This window comes from Crocodylus siamensis, chromosome 10 (genome assembly GCF_052110815.1).
Source record: "Crocodylus siamensis isolate JL-2025a chromosome 10, ASM5211081v1, whole genome shotgun sequence".
NCBI lineage: Eukaryota > Metazoa > Chordata > Crocodylia > Crocodylidae > Crocodylus > Crocodylus siamensis.
Genome location: NC_143404.1, coordinates 51,085,982 through 51,093,618, shown reverse-complemented (window position 1 = coordinate 51,093,618; position 7,637 = coordinate 51,085,982).

Sequence of the window (7,637 nt, the reverse complement as noted above, 5' to 3'; positions counted from 1 at the left end):
ATCCAGGCAATCCTGAGTTGGCAGGACTCTCAGGATAGCAACAGGTTCAAAAGGCATTGGGATCATGGCCAGGAATATTCAGAAGGGCTCAAATGCCACAACTGCAGCCTCACCTTCTGGCATGCTCAGCATACCAAGTGATTTCATAGATTTCATAGATATTTGGGCTGGAAGGGACCCCAAAGGATCATTGAGTCTAGCCCCTTGCCCCAGGGGCAGCAAGTCAGCAGGGATCATAGGATCCCAGCAAGATAAGCATCCAAATGTGTCTTGAAGGCATTCAAAGTGGGTGCTTGAACCGCCTCTGGTGGCAGTCTATTCCAAAACTTGGGGGCTCAGACAGTGAAAAAGTTCTTCCTTATGTCCAGCCTGAATCGGTCGCGGTGGAGTCTGTGACCGTTTCATCTTGTCATCCTTAGGGATTCTTATTTTTTAATAAGTATAAAAAAGAAAACCCTAATAAACATGGTCTGGCACACAAGTGCATTGTGTAGGGCACTGAGTGCTCTGGGAAACTTGGCCCCAACTGTGGTAGCTGAGGTCTTGAAAGTCTTCGGAGATCCTTGCCTTCAGGGTTTCAAACTGGGCACCCACACAAGCCACACAACCCACACTGCTTGAAACAGACAAGCATAGGACAGATTCTGCTCCCCTTCTCCTCAAAGGGATCTGTTTATTTAAGTGATGTGTTTTATTCAACTTAATTTTGACTACGGGGAGGGTGGGGGGCAGAATCTCACTTTCGGTTAACACTGAAAATCTGTCTTCATGGCGCACGCTCAAGCCCACTGCACCCCACTGAAATGCCAGGAGCAAAACCCAGGCATCCCAATGCCCAGTCCCCTCCCACTAATCACCAGACATCACTCGCTTCCGTTTACTGGAAAGCTGCTTATAGCAGGGCTCAGTGACAGGAACCTACGAAGAGGAATGACTCATCAGATATTGTACCAAAGAGCTAATCTCTTCTGTGTGTGACTCATACTACGAGGAGGTGGGCCTGAGCTGAGGAGTTTGAGGTCTCATTCAGATCCAGATCAGAGTGCTCCAAAGCTCCAAGGGGCTCCCGCTTGGGTGTCTGGATCAGGTGTTATTGATGAGTAATAGGGTTAAAACCCTTGCTGCCAAGGTCACCTATCTGGGGAAGCCCCTATAACATGCTTAAAGATAGCCATTCCTTCCTCCTGCTCTCCTAACCTTTTTGCAGGCGTTTCCCTTTGCCTGGCGAGGGACTTCTCCCTCTCTGGAATCTGCCACTTCTTCCCTGGGCTCTCCCTCTCCATGCAGCCTCTTTACCCCTCTCCTATTCCTAGCGTACCTCCCATTCCTAGCATCCACTGCTACCATGGAAACCATTTACCCAGTCAGGAAGGGCCTGTGTGTAGCCAAGGCAGAGGCTGCCATCCAAGCTTCTCCAAAGAGCAGCAAGGAGGGGGACAGCTTCTCTCCACCCAGATGGACCCCTGGGACTGCACTCCCCACAGCCCAGCACCATACCTGCTCTTTTACAGAAAGGAGCAGGGGGGGGAAGGAAACATTTACCATTGTATTTAGGCTGCTTTACACCACTGTGAGGGTGCAGAGCAGTGGGAAATCAAGTCCTAAATATTGCTTCTGTGAGCAAATACCAAAAGTAGATAATCCATCACCAGGCTTACAATATAAATAGCCATCTCCCTGCAATTTCCTGTGCAGATGCCAACAGATGTGAGAGTGCTGTGCTTTCCTGGGTCCTTTAATCATACTTTCACCAGAGTTGCTGGAACGCATGTGTGTTGTTGTCATTAATGAATTCCTCACTCGCCGCACTGGCAGTGGGAGGACATTCGCTGTAGGTATCTATTGGGCAGGGTATAACACAGCCCAGTAAACTTCTCTTTGCCCACCGATGTCCCAAGCATAGCTAATCTTGGGTAATACTGTCTAGAAAAAAGTCCTGAAAAGATGAGCTCAACTCCAGTGCTAGGTGTGGGCAGTCCCAGCCATCACAGGGGACTACATCCACTGCGGATCTGGGAATGAGACCAGTCACAAGGGAGAAGAGTACAGTATAGGGGTAGCAGCCAGCAGGCCCTGGACTAAGAAGGGAGAGATAGCAGGATCCTCTGGAGCAGGGGTGTCCAACATCTAAGCAACGGAGAACATGCTCCCTGGGCACACACAATGCCATAAGAGCCACATGCCATGTGGCGTGCCTTCCCCCCCATCCAACAGGGGTCTCTCCACTGCACTAAACCATGCTGCCCAACCATGCCCACCCTGCATGGGGGCCCTGTCTCCACAAGCCTTGGGCTCCCAGGGGCAGGCATCAGAAACTGGGGCGGGGGGGGAGAACCCATAGACCCTGGTAGCAGCAGCAAGACAGTGATGTGGGGGGTGGTGCCAAACTAAGAGCCCAGAGACTGTCTTGCAGGCCAGATGTAGCCCTGCTGCAGAAGATGAGGCAAGAGTATCTCTGGGATGGGAGAGACGTGGAAAAGAAGCTGAAGAGATTGCACCTACTTCAGGAGGTCCTTGCAGAGCGTGTGAAGGGCAGCATCAGGCCCAGCCAACAAGGTGGGTAGGGAAAGCACAGTCCCCTTAGGGGCCCAGGAGCAAGTCCCCAGGCTTGCAGTGTTGTACCAGGGAAGAGAAATGCAGCGTTGTTGGGGGTTCCTCCTGAGCCTTCAGCTCCGAGCCCTGCAGCTTAAACCCATCTGCGATGAGGGGGTGGAGAGCATTGAGTGCTAGCAGCAAGGGCTGTCAAAAAAGCATCTTGAGTGCTGTGATGCAAGTGCAGTAGCATCAGAAAACAAAAGGGTATCGCCATCTCAAAAAGAGCAAGCGCTTGCTCCACCAGACCCATGGGGATTTCCCTCCTACACCCTGCTCCTCATAGGCATGTCCTGGCCTCCTTCCCTGAGAATGACCACCTCAGTGGGGGACGAGTGGGCAGTGAGCGCACCAGAAATGACGCAGAGCCATTCTGCTACCTAGGAGGCCCCAGAAAGGCTCCAAAGGGACCATCTTGCCTCTTGATGTCAACAGAGCAGCACAAAGGGGCTAGAATCCAGGCCTGTGCTCTTGCACAAACCCTTCCCAGGGTGCTGTTGTGGCGGCTGATTCTTTATACCAGGCTGAGACATTTCCAACAAATGGTTGCCTGCAAACACAGGAGACTAAACTCAGTGACCTGGGAGCCTTTTCCAGTTCTATGTTCCTGTTTTGTGCCTCCTGTTCCTCCCTGCCTTCTCATGGTTGGCTTGTAATTCCCCTCAGGTTTTCCTTTTGGGGTCCTCACAGGAACGCAGGGAAGTGGGCAGCCATTGTGAGGAGCATCTCTTCAGCTATCCTAGAGCTGGAGAAAAGCTCTCACCTGAGTGTGTGCATCCAGTCGACTATGTGCCACTGTTAATTGTCCCCGGGGAACCCCCCTGCATGCATGCTCTGGCGCAAGCAAATTGCCCTGGGTGGGGTAGGGGAGGCAGTGGGCAGCACCTGGGCTGGCCCTAGCAGCCTTACCTGGATCTCTGGAGCCTCCTGGGGCTGCAGCGGTGGAGATCCAGGTGCACAAAACCTAGCCAGCAGCCAGAGTGTAGCTTTGGCCCTCCAGGCTCTGGTTTCAGGTGGTGCACACGCTCCGCTTTTTTCCCCATGTTTTTTTTTCATTTTTCCAGTATCTGATTTTGCAACTGCACTGCAAACATGCAGCATGGTAAACAGATCCATATGCACCACATACATTTTGTGACGCCTTGAAAGGGTTTGAGGCACCACAAACTGCACATTCCTGCTGCTTATGTGAACACAGCCAGTGAGGGCAACTCCGCTTCCTTGAGGCAATTCTTTTACTAACCTGCAGTGTTGTCACATGCAAGTTTTAGTCAGATTGCTGGATGTGTGGGAGTTGCAGGATCAGAGCTGGGAACAGTACTTCGCCCTCCTACAACACCCTGTGTTTAAGGCTTCCCTTCTGAGCTGGAGTCACAGCCCTGGGTCCTAGCACCCCCCTTTTCACCATGAGGAACAGTCTCCTCTGCTCCTCCCAGGAAGCACATGGGGAAGGTAAAAAAAGAGCTAGGCTGCCTATGTGTGCTACATATGAAAACTGTGAAAGCTTGGACAGTGTCTCTTGCACAAAAATACAAGACAATGGGTGCGGCAAGACTAGATTGTGGTAACAAGACTGCCACAAGAAAATCAAATGCCACTGATGGCTTGCAACCCATTAGGCATCAAGACAGTGGAGCTTGCGATACCTAATAGCAGACCCATGCCATAAAATAATAAAAGTGATGGCTAAAATTTTTGGCAGAGACCTGACCTGCTCATCACGTGTGTACCTAAGAAAAGGGTAAGCCAGTAAAGGCAAGGTAACTATATGTACTTCAATTGACTTAGTAGCTAAAGAGAACAAAAGATTAAATATTCATCTCAAGAGAAAAGGTACAGGAAGGATGCCCTGTATGTGACAAATGCACCCTACCCACATAACAGGCATCCAGGTGCTACAAATGTCTCAATCATTCAATGTATGTCTGGAGTTTGGTAAACAGACCGACACCGGTACAAACTATTGCAGACTTGCCCCATTGATAAATAAACAGCCAAAAACAGGTCCTGTAACCAGTGCTTCTGTGCATCCTGTTTGTTCACTCAAGGCCCATCACATGGAATTGACCTATAATTGCAGCGGCTGCAGAGAAACACAAGTCTTCACACCTAGACAAATCCAAAAACAGGAGCATTAACAATTGTAATATGATGGTCACACTTTTGCTCCCTGTTTGTTTGGACTCTACTCAGCCAACCATCAAGGAAAAATGCTTTGAAGCTATACAGTTAAACAGTATAAAAACTAAGCAGATTTGCCATCAAGGTGTGAGCAATCCATGGAAGACCAAGAAGCCATCCTGCCACCCAGCCAACAAGTGAAGGACCTATGCTTTGAGGCTGTACAAAAAGTGCTTCCTGCCTGCACTGGGTGAAGGTCTCTTTGCAGCTAAGATAATGCAATGGAATAATAGCTTGTTTTATACTGGAAAAGAGTCTTTTTCTGTTATTTAGTTTTGTAACTTGTTAGTAGTTATTAAACCAAGCCTTTCTGCTATTCATCAGTCCTGGGTTGTGTCAATCCTCAGAGCACTAGCACTCCGCTTTCTAAGTGCAACATTGTGCTGCCTGAATTCTACACCAACTGGGTGCTGATGCAACTTGCTGTAAATTTTAAGGCACTGGACATTGCTTCTGTGTATGACTCCTCTGCTTGGGATGCCCTGTGGGTTTAGTAGCTCATGTAATGGACCTGTCTTTTGCCCATCTCCACTTCCTTTAACTACCTGGAACTTGCAAAGGTCGTGGAGGTCACAAATAGTTGATTGCACTGAGCTTACCCAGCCCCTGTACCAAGGGAAATCTTCCCTAGCCTCTGGCAGTCTCCACCTACTCAGTGCCACATAGTCTTACAGCTAAAATTAATCTGGCTGCCCAAATCACAGTGCATTCCAGATCTGGACTGGGATCCAGCTCGTGCTGCGTGGTTCATCTTGATTAGTTAGTTACTTCCCCCAGCACCTCTAGGACTAGAGATAATCCCCATCCTGGTAAGGAGGAAACCGAGGCACAGAGAGGGGCAAAGACTTGCCTAAATCATTAAAAAAAAAAAAAAGGAATCCTGCCTACCCCTCCTGCTCCAAGCAGGAGCACCAGTTACACATCATCTCTGCAAAAGCATGCTATTACATGCCTCTTAGCTTCTGTGCCACCCACATGGAGGGGATAGCAGCATAATTGTCTCAGACACATAATTGTGCCCAGTCAAGAAATCTACCTCATTCTAGTGCAGAATTAGCTTAGCAGAAGCTGAAGAGGTACTTGAAGGCACCATGCTTCCTTTCTTATGCAGAGGCATACCACTTGGGGCTCAGTCTTGCTCCCTTTGATGGCAGTTAGAGCAGGAGCTGTTCAAGGTACAAAGCAAAGGCGATAATAATCCTGACATGCAAAGCCTTGGTGACAGCTGGCTTGGTCCACAGGAGTAATGCCTGCCAAGTACTCTTCCTGCCACAGAGAAGCTTTTTACTGGTGTTTTCTTTCCTGTCAAGCCTTGTTGCTTGCTGCCAGTGGCTGGACAGCAAGCTGCCCACTAAACTGATCTATTAATGCTTCCCCTCCCCTCTTGCATCAGGAGTTTGCCAGCCCCCTGCTTGCGGTAGGCACTACCTCTTGAATGCTTCCCATAGGTATGTGCCTTCTTGACAGTCACACTTCATATATGGTGAAGGGGTTATTGAGATTTTCCCACTAAAGTGATATTTCTCCATGGAAAAGTGTTTCTGCACAGATTTGCACTGAGACAAGTTTCATTTTGTCAAACATTTCAAACTTCTGTTTGGAAAATCAACATTTTATTTGAGTCAGCTCAGCACTGAGCTGCATTTCTCTGTGGTGGTGCATTGTTTCATTGGAAGTATAATTCAGGTCTTTGTTCTCCTCTATGGGCTGGTCAGCCTGGGTGGCGACTGTGATTGATGTGGTACCTCAGGGCAGACGTAGTCTAGCCAGGAATGGGATTGATGAAGGAAGTAAATATGTTTTTAAAATATTTGTTTAACCTCCTGTATGGATAACCCATAACTCAGCAGCTTTGATTGGGGTGGGGGGGGGGGGGGGCTACCTGGGATGTCTTGTATGTATATAACAACTTCTTACAGAAGCAGGAGGACATTGGCTGCTGTGGTCCCCTTGCTTTACCTGTGGCAGGTTAGGGTGTAATGTCTTGTGCTGTGTCAGGGTTGATGGTAATTTTACTAAGAGGTTAGATTATGGATTTGTATATGGTTTGGAAGGGATGATTCTGCCTCAGACAGGGGTTTGGACTGGATGACCTATGGAGGTCCCATCCAGCCCTACTTCTCTTTGAATCTATGATTCTTTTTCATCAGATAGACATCACTGCTGAACCAGCTTCCTCTGTCAAACACCATTAAGGAAGCCAAAGCCCTCATATCAATCCTATTCCTGGCTAGACTATGTCTGCCCTGAGGCATCGCATCAGTCAGTCTGGGGTGAACACTGCTGCTGTCCAACCTTCCCCCTCCCCCTCAATTCAACAGCAGGGGAGGGGATAGGATGAGCAGCAGTGGCAATGCTCACCCAGTGGGCTCCAGAGCTGTGAGAAAACAAGGGCTCTGGGCAGACCCCATGCCAAGAGCTCACTCACAACTCAGCTAAAGGGGGTGGGGTAGGGGTGCCCCGACAGAGATTTTTTGGGCCAATACTGATAGGCGATTTTTAAGGAGGCATATCAGCCTATACAGATCCTATTTCTGCTAGGCAGACTGGTAATTTGAAGAGGAATGTCTGGCTGGTAAGTCTGTTGTGGTGGAAGGGAAGGGGGAAGGAAGGGGCATGGGGTGGGGGGCAGATTGAGGCCCCTGTAGTGAGGGAGGGACTGGGGCAGGGGCTGGGGCGGGTGCTGCCCAGCTGGGGTAGGACACAGGACAGAACTGCAGCTCATCCAGGGGACACGGGGGAGGGGTGGGGAGAGGGGGGCAACACAGCCCTGGCTCCAGTCTGCAGTGGTAGCTTCCCCACCCCACATAGATCTGGGGGCACATGCCCCCCATGCCCTCCCGGGGTGCACACAGCAGAGGGAG